Below are 15254 nucleotides of genomic sequence, written 5' to 3' on the forward strand. Positions count from 1 at the left end.
TTCTTCTCATTTATCTAGCACCTTCTAGAAGATAATACCTGGAATCTGATTGGTTGCTATGGGCAACATCCCATCTTAAATAGAACTCCCATCTTAGTAAATTTACCCCCATGTTGTTGAAGAACTGTCAGGGACAGTGCAATGTTTCTCACCCACTGGTCCCTGGATCTCGCCTTTATCAGGAGATCGTCCAAGTACGAGATAATCGGGACTCCTTGCTTGCGAAGGAGAACCATCATCTCCGCCATCACTTTGGTGAAAATCCTCGGAGCCGTGGACAGACCAAACGGCAATGTCTGAAATTGGTAATGACAGTCCTGAATTGCAAACCCCAGGTAAGCCTGATGTGGAGGATAAATGGAAACATGTAAGTAGGCATCCTTTATGTCCACCGACACCATAAAATTCCCTTCCTCCAGACTGGAGATCACTGCTCGGAGAGACTCCATCTTGAATTTGAATTTTTTTTAGGTAGAAATTGAGGGATTTCAGGTTTAGGATCGGTCTGACCGAGCCGTCCGGCTTCGGGACCACGAACAGGCTTGAATAAAAGCCTTCTTCCTGTTGTGACGGGGGAACCATGACAATGACCTGATTTAGACACAACTTTTGTATTGCGTTGCATACTACATCCCTGTCCAGAAGAGAAGCTGGTAAGGCCGATTTGAAAAATCTGCGAGGGGAACGTCTTGAAACTCGAGTTTGTACCCTTGGGATACTATTTGTAAAACCCAAGGGTCCAGGTCCGAGCGAACCCAGAACTGAGTGAAGAGTTTGAGACGTGCCCCCACAGGGGGGGGGGGGGACTCCCGCAGAGGAGCCCCAGCGTCATGCGCTGGATTTGGCAGAAGTCGGGGAGGACTTCCTGGGAACCCGCCACAGCTGGTGATCTTTTACCTCTTCCCCTTCCTCTAGTAGCAAGGAAGGAAGAACCTCGCCCTTTCTTGTATTTATTTGGCCGAAAGGACTGCATTTGATAGTGTTGTGTTTATTCTTTTGTTGCAAAGCCACATAAGGCAAAAATTATGACTTACCCGCAGTAGCCGTAGATACCAAATCAGCGAGGCCGTCACCAAACATGACACCACCTTTATATGGCAGGGATTCCATATTTTTCTTAAGAGTCAGCATCAGCATTCCACTGATGAATCCACAATGCTCGCCTAGCTGAGACTGCCATGGCATTGGCCTTTGATCCCAAAAGACCAATATCCCTCGCAGTTTCCTTTAGGTAAGCTGCAGCGTCCTTGATATAACCCAGCGTTAAGAGGATGCTATCCCTATCTAGGGTATCTATATCAGATGACAAGTTATCTGCCCATTTTTCATTAGCACTACTCACCCACGCAGAGGCAATGACCGGTCTGAGTAGTGTGCCTGTGGTCGTATAAATGGATTTTAACGTAGATTCCTGCTTACGATTCGCAGGGTCCATAAGGGCTGCCGTGCCAGGTGACGGGAGAGACACCTTTTTAGACAACCTCGATAGGCCCTTGTCTACAATGGGGGGTGACTCCCACTTTTCCCTATCCCCAGAGGGAAACGGATAAGCCATCTAAATTCTTTTGGGAATCTGAAACTTTGTCAGGGCTTTTCCAGACTTTTTCAAATAGAGTGTTCAGTTCATGAGAGAGAGGAAACGTTATCTCAGGTTTCTTCTCCTTATACATACCGACCCTTTTATCTGGAACAGCAGGGTCCTCAGTGATATGCAATACCTCTTTAACCTCGACAATTATGTACTGAATGCTCTTTGCCAGGAAAGCCTGTCAGAGAGACAGAGGGAATTTGCCAGCTCACACCTCAGCACTCAATCAGCGGCTCTGAAGCGCCTAATAAATGCCCCAGACCTGCAGCGCTTTTAATATAAAGTATATTGCACCAAATTAGCCAGTGCCCCCCCCCCCGCCCCCCCGTTTTGCACCCTGATACTTGTCAGTGTGAAGGAAGGACCAGCGTCTCTGCAGCCTGTGGAGAGGAAATGGCGCCAAGTGAGCTGTGAGGACGAAGCTCCGTCCCTTTAATGGCGCACTTCTGTCCCGCTTCTTTTCCAATATGATTATACTGGCGGGGGGTTAGGACAGTGCCTTAGCACTAATGTCCCCTTTTGCCAGTGTCTGCTGAGGATTTTAAGCTGCCCAGGGCGCCCCCCCCCCCCCCCCCGCGCCCTGCAGTGCTGTGTGTATGTGGGAGCTGTGCGGTACCTCAGAAAATGCCGTCACTGAAGTCTTCTTTTCTTCTGTCTACTTACCTGACTTCTGGCTCTGTAAGGGGGTGACGGCCGGCTGCAGGAGTGAGCATCTAGGAGTACCCAGCGATAAGCACCCTCAGGAGCTAATGATGTCCAGTAGCCAGAAGCAGAGCCATTAACTTACTGGAAGTTGGTCATACTTCTCTCCCCTAAGTCCCACGGAGCAGGGAGACTGTTGCCAGCAGCCTCCCTGAACATAAAAAAAACCTAACAATAAGTCTTTTTCAGAGAAACTTAGTAGAGCTCCCCTGTAGTGCGTCCAGTCTCACTGGGCACAATTCTAAAACTGGAGTCTGGAGGAGGGGCATAGAGGGAGGAGCCAGTGCACACCCCTTTTGAAAGTCTTAAAGTGCCCATGTCTCCTGCGGATCCCGTCTATACCCCATGGTTCTTATGGTGTCCCCAGCATCCTCTAGGACGTATGAGAAATTGTGTTTATATGCCCTCCTTAGGTACAATTGTGTGGTAAGGGACAAGATTTGCTTCGGTTTGTCCACATAATTCTGATTGACAACCACCAGTACTGGTTTTGCCTGTTATACCGACCATAAATAATTTGAATTGGTCTTAGACCATCAATCCAAGGCACCGCTGCCCTGAGGCACCCAGTTTGAGAACCACTGCTTTATAGGATATATTCTGTTTAGATGTTACTTTTACCACTTTTTCAATACCGTACATATACAACTGTCTGGACACAATGGGGGTCATTCTGAGTTGTTCGCTAGCTGTCGGTCGCTGCGCAGCGATCAGGCAAAAAAGCAGCACTTCTGCGCATACGTATGCGGCGCACTGCGCACGCACGACGTACTTTCACAACGGCCTATGCAGTTTCACACCAGGTCTAGCGATGCATTTCAGTCGCACTGGCTGCCGCAGAGTGATTGACATGAAGTGGACGTTTCTGGGTGTCAAGAGACAGGATGGGGATTAACCCCTGGTGTCCCCCAGCACACCAAACTATATGGGTAACATGACTTGAAAACCTACATATAATAGAAATCCAGAGGTCTTCGTTACATATATCTGCAGAAATATGGCAAAGCCACCAGGCCTCGACAAGGCTCCTCTGATGCTGGTGGTCCTAAACCTAATACTATATCTGGGCCTGGGGTGCAGAACCCCACAAACCGGCATAGGCCAGCCACCCCAGGGCAGCACACATGTGAGAAGGTAAAGTGTTAGTATGTGTTAATTAAAGGGAACGCAAAATCTGTATACAAAAAGTGATACACTAGTGACGGTGTAATTAAAAGACCTAAAGGATTAATAACAGTGTTAAGGGGGGTGCTAAATAAATATAATAGTGTGCTACCCCACAGCAGCCCAGCCACTCCAATCAGGGGGAACCGCACCCCAGACCCATTTCCAGTACTAATAATAATAATGATAATAATGATAATAATAATAGCCCTTCTGGGTCATACTAAATATAGTGCCACATGATAATGGCACCTAACAGATATACCCAAATTGAGAGCTAACTTACCTGGAGCCACCCCTGGGATCTCCATATGGCACTGTAGGAACCAGCATGCCCTCCAAACACTGGTCCCATCTATGCCTCTCATACTAGCAAAACAGAATGCAAGTTGCTCATATCAATTTGACAATATACTTCAGGTGCTTGAAAGGGAGGGGTAATTCTAAGCAAGAGACAGGATGGGGATTAACCCCTGGTGTCCCCCAGCACACCAAACTATATGGGTAACATGACTTCCCTTTTACTAAGCTGTTTCAGAATATTTACTTAGATCACCTCCATTGCATTTTTTGAAGTGCAATGGAGGTGATCTAAGTAAATTTAGCTTTAAAGCACTGGAGCATGTTAGGTTAGATGATAGAGGGAGAGATATTCTGAAACAGCTTAGTAAAAGGGAGGTTTTTTGGATCCATGCGCTAGAGACAATTAGTCCATTAGGACTAAACGAGAATTATGATATTACCCCTTTTTTACATTAGATGTACCACAGGGACCTCGCTTTGTGCGGCATTGTAGTCGGATCATTGATCCCTTTGCCCCCACTGTGAGCTGAGCTCCTACGGGTATATTGGAATACAGGCTTAAAGGGGTTAACTTATAATAAATGCCTTTGCTAAACCTAAGCATATCAAAATAAGTATTATTATCTGGATTTATCCCTTGAAATGATTTATTATGAAGGTTGTATCTGTTGCCAGTCACCGTTTCATTTACTCTCTTTCAGGTTGTATTGCGCTAATATGTGATATCTGGAGTACCTATATTTGTTGTGTCTTTTTAAAATTCCTTTTTAAATTCGTTATTATATGAGAGCTACCAGGTAGAGATATGATGTTGATATATAGTAGCGGTTTTATAAATAATGGTATATGAATAGATATTTGTAAAAGTTTTTTGGAGAGATTACACTGTATATAAATCTCTTAAAAGCATATGATTCTGATATTTATATATGTGTATAGAATGTGTTAGCAAGAATGCTTCCAATCCTTGTAGATTGCACAGGTTTATAGGATAATTACGTACAGGTGTTTCTTGAGGTATAAATGAAGTGTGAGATAGTTCATAGCCACACCCCCTGACGAAGTCCATTGACGAAACGCGTTGGGCGTGGCCTGTGGAGCTGGTGACAGATTGTCATACTCTGGTCTTGTTCCCGGTGAAAGAAGGACTGACTGCCCGTGATTCCTAACAGAGAGACGGAGGATCGGTTGTGGGAGAGAGCGGCTCCGGGGCTTGATTGCTGTGAAGGACGGAACACACCATTTTAAACTGAGATGTATGTGAGCATTTGTTTTTAATAAATGGAATTGTAAACCTTTTACTTACACCTGCGCCCTCCATTCTCCTTTCGATATATATATACATATAGTGTGTGTATGTGTAATATATATATATATATATATATATATATAATACAGGAGCATGCAAAGAATCTCTAATTTTGGAGTTGGGGGGGAGGGTTGATTCTATTTCGGAGTGGGAGAAGGGACCTTCTGACGTATCTAGGGGAGGAGACACGTCACCAGGGGGAGGAGCTACGGGCGAACAGGGTAACCGAAAAGTACTCTCACGGGCTCGGTGGCTCGCTCCGCTCCGCTCGCCACCTGATTACTAAAGGTAATAGTTGGTGGCGTGGATAGTAGAGGAACTATCCCGCTGGCCTTGCTCCTCCCCCTTGTGTTGTGACTCCTCCCCCAGACGGAAAAGGTCCCTTAGCCCACTTGATTCTAGCATCTACCTGGGGGGGAGGGTGGTGGACTTGGACGGGATGAGAGTGGGGCCCAAAGCATTTTGTTGCACCTGGGCCCACTGCTCGCTAGTTCCGCCACTGCTCCATACAGTCATTAACCATCACCCATCCATGTGCTCTGTTCCATGTCTCCATGCCCTATACCATGTACAGTGCAATCTATGCAGATCCTGCGCTCCATTCTTCAGTCTCCCTCTACCAGTGGCGTGCGGTGAGGTCAGAGGCTGGTGAGGCACTACAGCCATAATGTCCGCCAAATCCTGCCGATGACCCCTACCGCCGCCGAGCCAATGCCTGCTACTGCCTCTGAGCCGATGCCTGCTGCCACCGCCAATGGCTTACAAACTCGCCCACCATCAACTGACCCAGCCCTCCGCCACTAATTTGCATCTCAATCCGATGCCGCCAATGCCCGCTGCCTGCCTGCTCATCATACTTGTGATATATTGTACATTTTTATAGAAAAAAAATAAAATTAGTGTTTGGGAAGGGAGTGGGAGGAGGACATGAATGCAATTTTGTTGTCCAGGGCTTCCATTAACTTAATGGAGAAGGGTCTGAATGGGTTAAAAAAATAAGAATTTACTTACCGATAATTCTATTTCTCGTAGTCCGTAGTGGATGCTGGGGACTCCGTCAGGACCATGGGGAATAGCGGCTCCGCAGGAGACAGGGCACAAAAAGTAAGCTTTTAGGATCACATGGTGTGTACTGGCTCCTCCCCCTATGACCCTCCTCCAAGCCTCAGTTAGGTACTGTGCCCGGACGAGCGTACACAATAAGGAAGGATATTGAACCCCGGGTAAGACTCATACCAGCCACACCAATCACACCGTATAACTTGTGATCTGAACCCAGTTAACAGTATGACAAACGTAGGAGCCTCTGAACAGACGGCTCACAACAAATAACAACCCGATTTTTTTGTAACAATAACTATGTACAAGTATTGCAGACAATCCGCACTTGGGATGGGCGCCCAGCATCCACTACGGACTACGAGAAATAGAATTATCGGTAAGTAAATTCTTATTTTCTCTAACGTCCTAAGTGGATGCTGGGGACTCCGTCAGGACCATGGGGATTATACCAAAGCTCCCAAACGGGCGGGAGAGTGCGGATGACTCTGCAGCACCGAATGAGAGAACTCAAGGTCCTCCTCAGCCAGGGTATCAAATTTGTAGAATTTTGCAAACGTGTTTGCCCCTGACCAAGTAGCAGCTCGGCAGAGTTGTAATGCCGAGACTCCCCGGGCAGCCGCCCAGGATGAGCCCACTTTCCTTGTGGAATGGGCCTTGACAGATTTAGGTTGTGGCAAGCCTGCCACAGAATGTGCAAGTTGAATTGTGCTACAAATCCAACGAGCAATCGTCTGCTTAGAAGCAGGAGCACCCATCTTGTTGGGTGCATACAATATAAGCAGTGAGTCAGACTTTCTGACTCCAGCCGTTCTTGAAATATATATTTTCAATGCCCGGACCACGTCCAACAACTTGGAATCCTCCAACTCGTTAGTAGCCGCAGGCACCACAATAGGCTGGTTCAGGTGAAACGCTGACACCACCTTAGGCAGAAAATGAGGACGCGTCCGCAGTTCTGCCCTGTCCGTATGGAAAATCAGATATGGGCTCTTATATGATAAAGCCGCCAATTCTGATACTCTCCTGGCTGAAGCCAGGGCCAGTAGCATGGTTACTTTCCATGTAAGATACTTCATCTCCACCGATTTGAGCGGCTCAAACCAATGGGATTTTAGAAAATCCAAGACTACGTTAAGATCCCACGGTGCCACTGGGGGCACAACCGGGGGCTGTATATGTAGTACTCCTTTTACAAAAGTCTGGACTTCAGGAACTGAAGTCAATTCTTTCTGGAGGAAAATCGACAGGGCCGAAATTTGAACCTTAATGGACCCCAATTTGAGGCCCATAGACAATCCTGTTTGCAGGAAATGTAGGAATCGACCCAGTTGAAATTCCTCCGTGGGGGCCTTCCTGGCCTCACACCACGCAACATATTTCCTCCAAATGCGGTGATAATGTTGTGCAGTCACCTCCTTCCTGGCCTTTACCAGTGTAGGAATGACCTCTTCCGGAATGCCTTTTTCCTTTAGAATTCGGCGTTCAACCGCCATGCCGTCAAACGCAGCCGCGGTAAGTCTTGGAATAGACACGGTCCCTGCTGAAGCAGGTCCCGTCTTAGAGGTAGAGGCCACGGATCCTCCGTGAGCATCTCTTGAAGTTCCGGGTACCAAGTTCTTCTTGGCCAATCCGGAGCCACTAGTATCGTTCTTACTCCCTTTTGCCGTATAATTCTCAGTACTTTTGGTATGAGAGGCAGAGTAGGGAACACATACACTGACTGGAACACCCACGGTGTTACCAGAGCGTCCACAGCTATTGCCTGAGGATCTCTTGACCTGGCGCAATACCTGTCCAGTTTTTTGTTGAGGCGGGACGCCATCATATCCACCATTGGTTTTTCCCAACGGTTCACAATCATGTGGAAGACTTCTGGATGAAGTCCCCACTCTCCCGGGTGTAGATCGTGTCTGCTGAGGAAGTCTGCTTCCCAGTTGTCCACTCCCGGAATGAACACTGCTGACAGTGCTATCACATGATCTTCCGCCCAGCGAAGAATCCTTGCAGCTTCTGCCATTGCTGTCCTGCTTCTTGTGCCGCCCTGTCTGTTTACGTGGGCGACTGCCGTGATGTTGTCCGACTGGATCAACACCGGCTGACCCTGAAGCAGAGGTTTTGCCAGACTTAGAGCATTGTAAATCGCTCTTAGCTCCAGTATATTTATGTGAAGAGACATCTCCAGGCTTGACCATACTCCCTGGAAGTTTCTTCCTTGTGTGACCGCTCCCCAGCCTCTCAGACTGGCATCCGTGGTCACCAGGACCCAGTCCTGTATGCCGAATCTGCGGCCCTCTAACAGATGAGCACTCTGCAACCACCACAGAAGAGACACCCTTGTCCGTGGCGATAAGGTTATCCGCTGATGCATCTGCAGATGCGATCCGGACCATTTGTCCAGCAGATCCCACTGAAAAGTTCGTGCGTGGAATCTGCCGAATGGAATTGCTTCGTAAGAAGCCACCATCTTTCCCAGGACTCTTGTGCATTGATGCACAGACACTGTCCCTGGTTTTAGGAGGTTCCTGACAAGTTCGGATAGCTCCCTGGCTTTCTCCTCCGGAAGAAACACCTTTTTCTGAACCGTGTCCAGAATCATTCCCAGGAACAGCAGACGTGTCGTCGGGGTCAACTGAGATTTTGGAAAATTCAGAATCCACCCGTGTTGTTGCAGCACTAGTTGGGTTAGTGCTACTCCGTCTTCCAGCTGTTCTCTGGATCTTGCCCTTATCAGGAGATCGTCCAAGTAAGGGATAATTAATACGCCTCTTCTTCGTAGAAGGATCATCATTTCGGCCATTACCTTGGTAAAGACCCGAGGTGCCGTGGACAATCCAAACGGCAGCGTCTGAAACTGATAATGACAGTTTTGCACCACGAACCTGAGGTACCCTTGATGTGAAGGGCAAATTGGGACATGCAGGTAAGCGTCCTTTATGTCCAGGGACACCATAAAGTCCCCTTCTTCCAGATTCGCTATCACTGCTCTGAGTGACTCCATCTTGAACTTGAATTTTTGTATGTACAGGTTCAAAGATTTGAGATTTAGAATAGGTCTTACCGAGCCGTCCGGCTTCGGTACCACAAATAGCGTGGAGTAATACCCCTTTCCCTGTTGTAGGAGGGGTACCTTGACTATCACCTGCTGAGCAAACAGCTTGTGAATGGCTTCCAATACCGTCGCCCTGTCTGAGGGAGACGTTGGCAAAGCAGACTTTAGGAACCGGCGAGGGGGAGACTTCTCGAATTCCAATCTGTAACCCTGAGATACTACCTGTAGAATCCAGGGGTCCACCTGTGAGCAAGCCCACTGTGCGCTGAAATTCTTGAGTCGACCCCCCACCGTTCCTGAGTCCGCTTGTAAGGCCCCAGCGTCATGCTGAGGGCTTTGCAGAACCCTGGGAGGGCTTCTGTTCCTGGGCAGGGGCTGCTTGCTGCCCTCTCTTACCCCTTCCTCTGCCCCGAGGCAGATATGACTGTCCTTTTGTCCGCTTGTTCTTATAGGAACGAAAGGACTGCGGCTGAAAAGACGGTGTCTTTTTCTGTTGGGAGGGGGTCTGAGGTAAAAAAGTGGATTTTCCGGCAGTTGCCGTAGCCACCAGATCCGATAGACCGACGCCAAATAATTCCTCCCCTTTATACGGCAATACTTCCATATGTCGTTTGGAATCCGCATCACCTGACCACTGTCGCGTCCATAAACTCCTTCTGGCAGATATGGACATCGCATTTACTCTCGATGCCAGAGTGCAAATATCTCTCTGCGCATCTCGCATATAAAGGAAAGCATCCTTTAATTGCTCTATAGTCAATAAAATACTGTCCCTATCCAGGGTATCAATATTTTCAGTCAGGGAATCCAACCAGACGACCCCAGCACTGCACATCCAGGCTGAGGCGATGGCTGGTCGCAGTATAACACCAGTATGAGTGTATATACTTTTCAGGGTAGTTTCCAGCCTCCTATCAGCTGGATCCTTGAGGGCGGCCGTATCAGGAGACGGTAACGCCACTTGTTTTGATAAGCGTGTGAGCGCCTTATCCACCCTAGGGGGTGTTTCCCAGCGCGCCCTAACCTCTGGCGGGAAAGGGTATAATGCTAATAACTTTTTTGAAATTAGCATTTTTCTATCTGGGTTAACCCACGCTTCATCACATACATCATTTAATTCCTCTGATTCAGGAAAAACTACAGGTAGTTTTTTCACCCCCCACATAATACCCCTTTTTGTGGTACTTGTAGTATCAGAGATATGCAAAGCCTCCTTCATTGCCGTGATCATATAACGTGTGGCCCTACTTGAAAATACGTTTGTTTCATCACCGTCGACACTAGATTCAGTGTCTGTGTCTGGGTCTGTGTCGACCGACTGAGGTAAAGGGCGCTTTACAGCCCCTGACGGTGTCTGAGACGCCTGGGCAGGTACTAACTGGTTTGCCGGCCGTCTCATGTCGTCAACTGATTTTTGTAATGTGCTGACATTATCACGTAATTCCATAAACAAAGCCATCCATTCCGGTGTCGACTCCCTGGGGGGTGACATCACCATTATCGGCAATTGCTCTGCCTCCACGCCAACATCGTCCTCATACATGTCGACACACACGTACCGACACACAGCAGACACACAGGGAATGCTCTTATCGAAGACAGGACCCCACTAGCCCTTTGGGGAGACAGAGGGAGAGTTTGCCAGCACACACCCAAGCGCTATAATATATATGGGAACAACCCTATATAATTGTTGTTCCTTATAGCCGCTTAAATATATAAAAATATCGCCACAATATGCCCCCCCTCTCTGTTTTACCCTGTTTCTGTAGTGCAGTGCAGGGGAGAGTCCTGGGAGCCTTCCTCACAGCGGAGCTGAGCAGGAAAATGGCGCTGTGTGCTGAGGAGAATAAGCCCCGCCCCCTATTCCGGCGGGCTTTTCTCCCGGAGTTTTAGACATTTGGCATGGGTTAAATACATACATATAGCCTTAATGGCTATATGTGATGTATTCTTTTGCCATAAAAGGTATTATATATTGCTGCCCAGGGCGCCCCCAGCAGCGCCCTGCACCCTCCGTGACCGTCTGGTGTGAAGTGTGTGACAACGATGGCGCACAGCTGCAGTGCTGTGCGCTACCTTCATGAAGACTGAAGAGCCTTCTGCCGCCTGTTTCCGGACCTTCAATCTTCAGCATCTGTAAGGGGGGTCGGCGGCGCGGCTCCGGGACGAACCCCAGGGTGAGACCTGTGTTCCGACTCCCTCTGGAGCTAATGGTGTCCAGTAGCCTAAGAATCCAATCCATCCTGCACGCAGGTGAGTTGAACTTCTCTCCCCTAAGTCCCTCGATGCAGTGAGCCTGTTGCCAGCAGGACTCACTGAAAATAAAAAACCTAAAAAACTTTTTCTAAGCAGCTCTTTAGGAGAGCCACCTAGATTGCACCCTGCTCGGACGGGCACAAAAACCTAACTGAGGCTTGGAGGAGGGTCATAGGGGGAGGAGCCAGTACACACCATGTGATCATAAAAGCTTACTTTTTGTGCCCTGTCTCCTGCGGAGCCGCTATTCCCCATGGTCCTGACGGAGTCCCCAGCATCCACTTAGGACGTTAGAGAAATAAAAAAAAAAAATGCGTGAGGTCCCCCTTCCTAAGTATAACCAGCCTCGGGCTCTTTGAGCCGGTCCTGGTTGTTTAAATACTGGGAAAAATTTGGACAGGGGTTCCCCGTATTTAGACAACCAGCACCGGGCTCTTAGACCGGTCCTAGTTCCAAAAATACGGGGGACAAAAGATGTAGGGGTCCCCCGTATTTTTAAAACTAGCATCGGGCTCCACTAGCCAGGGACATAATGCCACATCCGGGGGACACATTTATGTAGGTCCCTGCGGCCGTGGCATTACCCCCCCAACTAGTCACCACTGGCCGGGGTTCCCTGGAGGAGTGGGGACCCCTTAAATCAAGAGGTCCCCCTCCTCCAGGCACCCAAGGGCCAGGGGTGAAGCCCGAGGCTGTCCCCAGCAACCCTGGGCGGTGGGTGCCGGGCTGATAGCCATAAGTGTGTATAAAAAAGAATATTGTTTTTAGTTGTGGAACTACAATGCCCAGCAAGCCTCCCCCGCTTGCTGGTGCTTGGAGAACCTCAAGTACCAGCATGTAGGGAAATAACGGGCCCGCTGGTACCTGTAGTTCTACAACAACAAAAAATAAGAATTTACTTACCGATAATTCTATTTCTTGTAGTCCGTAGTGGATGCTGGGAACTCCGTAAGGGAATAGCGGCTCCGCAGGAGACTGGGCACATCTAAAGAAAGCTTTAGGACTATCTGGTGTGCACTGGCTCCTCCCCCTATGACCCTCCTCCAAGCCTCAGTTAGGATACTGCGCCCGGACGAGCGTACACAATAAGGAAGGATTTTGAATCCCGGGTAAGACTCATACCAGCCACACCAATCACACCGTACAACTTGTGATATGAAACCCAGTTAACAGCATGATAACAGAGGAGCCTCTGAATAGATGGCTCACAACAAGAACCCGATTAGTTAACAATAACTATGTACAAGTATTGCAGACAATCCGCACTTGGGATGGGCGCCCAGCATCCACTACGGACTACGAGAAATAGAATTATCGGTAAGTAAATTCTTATTTTCTCTGACGTCCTAGTGGATGCTGGGAACTCCGTAAGGACCATGGGGATTATACCAAAGCTCCCAAACGGGCGGGAGAGTGCGGATGACTCTGCAGCACCGAATGAGAGAACTCCAGGTCCTCCTCAGCCAGGGTATCAAACTCGTAGAATTTTGCAAACGTGTTTGCCCCTGACCAAGTAGCTGCTCGGCAAGTTGTAAAGCCGAGACCCCTCGGGCAGCCGCCCAAGATGAGCCCACCGTCCTTGTGGAATGGGCTTTTATTGATTTAGGCTGCGGTAATCCTACCGCAGAATGCGCCAGCTGAATAGTGCTACAAATCCAGCGCGCAATAGACTTCTTAGAAGCAGGAGCACCCAGCTTGTTGGGTGCCATCAGGATAAACAGCGAGTCAGTTTTCCTGACTCCAGCCGTCCTGGAAAAATAAAATTTTCAGGCCCCTGACTACGTCCAGCAACTTGGAATCCTCCAAGTCCCCAGTAGCCGCAGGCACCACAATAGGTTGTTTCAAGTGAAAACCTGAGACCACCTTCGGGAGAAACTGAGGACGAGTCCTCAACTCTGCCCTATCCATATAGAAAATCAGATAAGGCCTTTTACATGACAAAACCGCCAATTCTGACACACGCCCGGCCAAGGCCAACAGCATGACCACTTTCCACGCGAGATACTTTAGCTCCATGGTTTTAAGTGGCTCAACCAATGCGACTTTAGGAAATCCAACACCACGTTGATATCCAAAAAGTGCCACAGGAGGCACAAAAGGAGGCTGAATATGTAGTACTCCTTTAACCAAAGTCTGAACTTCAGGCAGTGAAGCCAGTTCTTTCTGGAAGAAAATCGACAGAGCCGAAATCTGGACCTTGATGGACCCCAATTTGAGGCCCAAACGTCACCCCTGCTTGCAGGAAGTGCAGGAATCGACATAGTTGAAATTCCTCCGTCGGGGCCTTCATGGCCTCCCACCAAGCAACAAATTTTCGCCAAACGCGGCGATAATGTCTTGCGGTGACATCCTTCCTGGCTATGATCCGGGTAGGGATGACTTCCTTCGGAATACCCTTTTCCTTTAGGATCCGGTGTTCTACCGCCATGCCGTCAAACGCAGCCGCGGTAAGTCTTGGAACAGACAGGGTCCCTGCTGCAGCAGGTCTTGTCTGAGCGGCAGAGGCCAAGGGTCCTCTGCCAGCATCTCTTGAAGTTCCGGGTACCAAGCTCTTCATGGCCAATCCGGAACCCCGAGTATGGTTTTCACTCCTCGCCTTCTTATTATTCTCAGTACCTTGGGTATGAGAGGTAGAGGAGGAGACACATAAACCGACTGGTACACCCACGGTGTCACTAGAGCGTCCCCAGCGATCGCCTGAGGGTCCCTTGACCTGGCGCAATATCTTTTCAACTTCTTGTTGAGGCGGGACGCCATCATGTCCACCCGTGGTCATTCCCAACGGTTTACCCGCATTTGGAAAACATCTGGATGAAGTCCCCATTCTCCTGGGTGTAGGTCGCCCATCGGAGAATCCTTGTGGCTTCTGCCATCGCCATCCTGCTTCTTGTGCCGCCCTGTCTGTTTACATGGGCGACCGCCGTGATGTCGTCTGATTGGATCAGTACCGGCTGGTTCTGAAGCAGGGGCCTTGCTTGGCTTAGGGCATTGTAAATGGCCCTTAGCTGCAGAATATTTATGTGAAGCGAAATCTCCTTGGAAAATTTCTTCCCTGTGTGACTGCACCCCAGCCCGGAAGGCTGGCATCTGTGGTCACCAGGACCCAGTCCTGTATTCCGAATCTGCGGCCCTCTAGTAGATGAGCCCTCTGCAGCCACCACAGCAGCGACACCCTGTTTCTTGCTGACAGGGTTATCCGCTGTTGTATCTGTAGATGGGACCCGGACCATTAGTCCCACAGGTCCCACTGGAACGTCCTTGCGTGGAGTCTTCCGAATGGAATTATGCTTCGTACGAAGCTACCATTCTTCCCAGGACTCGTGTGCATTGATGTACCGACACCTGTCCTGGTTTTAGGATGTCTCTGACTAGAGATGACAACTCCTCGGCTTTTTCCACTGGAAGAAACACTCATTTCTGGTCTGCGTTCAGAAACCTTCCCAGGAACAGAAGACGTGTCGTCGGGACCAGCTGTGACTTTGGAATATTGAGAATCCAGTCGTGCTGTTGTAGCACTTCTGCTACCCCCACTACCAACTGTTCTTTGGACCTCGCCTTTATCAGGAGATCGTCCAAGTACGGGATAATAAAAACTTCCTTCTTGCGAAGGAGTATCGTCACTTCGGCCATTACCTAGGTAAAGACCTTCGGTGCCGTGGACAACTCCAACGGCCGCGTCTGGAACTGATAGTGACAGTCCTGTACCACATATCTGAGGTACTCCTGGTGAGGGGGGTAAATGGGGACATGCAGGTACGCATCCTTGATGTCCAGGGAGACCCTGTAATCCCCCTCGTCCAGGCTCGTAATAACCGCCC

The 15254-nt window shown here is 49.0% G+C and overlaps 1 protein-coding gene across 1 annotated transcript in view; it reads left to right on the forward strand.

Annotated features, from left to right (window-relative positions):
- Nucleotides 1-4826: 4826 nt before the first annotated feature.
- WBP2 (WW domain binding protein 2) overlaps nt 4827-15254 on the forward strand; it is a 116429-nt gene continuing 106001 nt past the window's right edge. The window contains exon 1 of the mRNA XM_063960574.1: nt 4827-5013. The gene's annotated coding sequence lies outside the window, so the exon portion shown is untranslated. The remainder of the gene's footprint in view (nt 5014-15254) is intronic.

Source organism: Pseudophryne corroboree, chromosome 3, assembly GCF_028390025.1.
Source record: "Pseudophryne corroboree isolate aPseCor3 chromosome 3, aPseCor3.hap2, whole genome shotgun sequence".
Classification (NCBI taxonomy): domain Eukaryota; kingdom Metazoa; phylum Chordata; class Amphibia; order Anura; family Myobatrachidae; genus Pseudophryne; species Pseudophryne corroboree.